Here is a 3,336-nt window from a genome sequence, read left to right as displayed (position 1 = left end):
GAGGCTTTTCCCCACTTTCTCCTCTATAAGTTTCAGTGTCTCTGGTTTTATGTGGAGTTCCTTGATCCACTTAGATTTGACCTTAGTACAAGGAGATATATATTTCTTTATATCCACATATAAAGAGGAGAAGAGAAGAAAGAAACAGAAACACAGAGACAGAGAAAGGCACACACAAAGAGATTCATGAATCCCAGGATCTGTAGATAGAATACTAGAGCCTAGGAATGCTGGCTGTTTAGGTTTCAGGGAGAGTTTCACAAAGGCATTTGTGTTAAAATCATAGTCCTCAGCCTGCAGCCTGTTGCCTTCTTCGGAGGCTGTGGGTCAAACCTTTAGCACATGGTTCTGATGGCATTTTGGGTCCGTGAAACCCTGTCTTTAAATTGCCCAAATAAAAAGGAAGATAATTTATGAAAATTTAATTTACAGACATTTATTTCTTTAGACATTGAAATGACCTGAAAAGAAAATAATGTCTTTCACATTTGCATTGCCAGCTTCTATTTTCTAAGGATTTATTTGTTTTAATTTTACATGTATGGGTGCTTTATCTGAATGCATGTCTGTTTACCATATGCATGTCATGGACTTGGAGGCCTGAATAGGGCATTAGATCCCATGGAGCTGGAGTTATAGGTCATTATGAGCTGCCATGTGAGTGGTAAGAATCAAACGCAGGTCCTCTGGAAGGGCAGTCAATAGTTTTAGCTGCTTAGCTGCATCTCCAGCCATTTCCCAGCCTTTGAAAATTATATTTCAGTAGAATTTCTATATGTCTCAGTGGCATCACCCATGTGTCCCTCCTGCAGTCTCCTGTTATTGCAGTCATAGAAGAAATAGGCTATCATTAAAGACAGTTGTCTGTTCTGCCTGCTACACTGGTGACTAACTGCAAGTGACTAAGAAGCCAGGGCTGCAGGAATGTCCCAGTGGATGAAATACTTGCTGTGTAAGCCTTGAAGAGAGCTTGGGACCTTTATTTGCATTCCCAGATGCCTTGGTGAGATGGGAATCAGAGACATAAGAATCTCCAGAAGCTAGTGGGGTGGGCCACCTTGATGGGGAGGGGTGCGGACATGCAGGAGAGACCAAGAGATGACGTGGAAGTTAAATATACACGTAAAAAGTTGTTCAATGATTTCTACAGCCATGCCATTGTACTCTCTCTCTCTCTCTCTCTCTCTCTCTCTCTCTCTCTCTCTCTCNCACACACACACACACACACACACACACACACTCAGATGCACCCCCCCAAGCATAATAGTAATTGTATTCTTCTGAGCATAACATGGATGTGGTAATCATACACTCACAATATCAGTGGTCACCAGCACAACACTAGCACAAAATCAAGAGATCCAAAGCCATGGCATGGATGGCTCTAACCTTTACTGAAGAGCTGTTGGCAGTTGATTATTGCTGAGGCAGGGAGAATCTCCTATTTTTTTGTAAGTATAACATTGGTAGTTCCCCATGGCCAGTGGATGGACACCACCAATGTACATCGGGAGTACTAACTTGAATTAGTGGGTCATTCTATGACATCAAACTTTGAGTGGTTGGAGGTGTATTAGAGGTGTCTGAGGGAAGCTGGATGGGGTGTAGGGGTCAATATGACTATCTACATGCATGGAATTCACAAGAACAATGAAAAAATAAAAAGAAGCTCATTAGGGCTGGAATGTGGCTCAGCGGCATCTTGTTGCCTAGCGTGCATGAGACCCTGGATTCAGTACCATGGATAAAATGAGTGAATGGATGAATGAATGAATGAATGAATGAATGAATTGATGCATGAATGAATGAATAAGCTAATGAAAATTTTGTCTTTCTTTTGTGAAAAGAACTAAATTAGCTTAAAAAAATCCCTAAGTGCTCACAGAAAAATCTGACATAAATTTTCTGGAGAAGGCAAAAAGGGTGACCAACTGAGTTATAATTACCTTAGCTATCATGTTTCTGCTTTTATAAGGCTAGTAGAAAACTAAGACCTTATGACCATAAACATCTCAGGAATAATTTAAAAGTAAAATAAATACAGGATCATTACCTTGAAAAGATAATTGCAATTATAAGAATACATGCAGAGAAAAATTAGCAAAGCCATTCAATTATTTAGTCTCAGGCATGCTTTGAAATCTTTTGAAAATTGGTGAGGTATTCATCGTTTTTCCTTTGCAAAAAAAATGAAAAATAGGCCCATATAATTGAGTTAATTACTAACATTATACATTGAATAAAGGAGTCCTTCGGAATAGTATTTCCAAATGAGAGACTCCTCTGCAAAACACATTCACAAAGTAGGTAGGATAGTGGAGGCATAACTTTCACAGGTCAAGCTTTGTAACCATGTCAACCGGGTTTTTTAATTACTCAAGGATGGTATTAATATCTTCATCTTGTTTACTCGTACTGATAGGATGTGCGTCTGTGTAAGCAGAAGATCTATGGTATACGGTGAAAGCACCTACAGCCTGTTTATTGGGGTGTCATATACTTTTATACTAGTCTGTAAAGGGGAAGTCAGGCACTGTGGGGGATTCTGAGGCATTCGCTGTGGATGTGCAGAAGGTCTTACAGGAGACTTCCTCTAAACTGAAACTAGTGTATACACTATTCTATTACAAGAACAATAAGTGAGAAAGGATTCTAAAACTCATTTATATCTAGTACTTATATACTCATGAATTTTACATTGTTATTACGATGATGATGATGATGATGATCACATTGTGAACTTGAGATTGAAACTCAAACTTCAGTCATGCTGATTGAGCTCTGTACCACTCAGCTAATTCCAAAGACCTCTTTCCTTAGTCTATTGTATCTCACTGACTTCTCCTGGCTGGCCTTGAACTCACTCTCCAGTCCAGGTTGGCCTTGAATTAGTGATCCTCCAGGTTTACTCTCTCATGTGACTGAACGGCAAGTCTACACCACCAGGAACAAAATGTTTTAAGAATTTCCCATCCATAAAGGTGAACTTAGTGAGCAAAATGAAAAGGAGTCCTTGGGAATCCTTCTTATGGGTGCAATATCCAAAATGGAAATCTAGAGATAATGTAGAGCACACTTGGCTTAACTTTTAAAGGGATAATATCATAGAAGTATAACTAAAAATTACAACTGTAAAGAAAACAGATCTGGCAGACTACCAGACGCCACAAGGACAGAAGATCAGAGAGGAAGAGGAATTGTGTATTATTACTGATAAAGAGAGTTTGCTAAAAGTCAAAGGGAAGAAATGAGATGGAGATGGGGAAGTATGGAGAGGAAAGTGGGGTGGAGAAAAGAAAGGAGAGAGAGAGAAAGAGAGAGAGAGAGACAGAGAGA

The sequence above is a fragment of the Mus caroli genome, chromosome 6, assembly GCF_900094665.2.
Source record: "Mus caroli chromosome 6, CAROLI_EIJ_v1.1, whole genome shotgun sequence".
Lineage (NCBI taxonomy): Eukaryota > Metazoa > Chordata > Mammalia > Rodentia > Muridae > Mus > Mus caroli.
Note: the sequence above shows the minus strand (reverse complement) of the source record.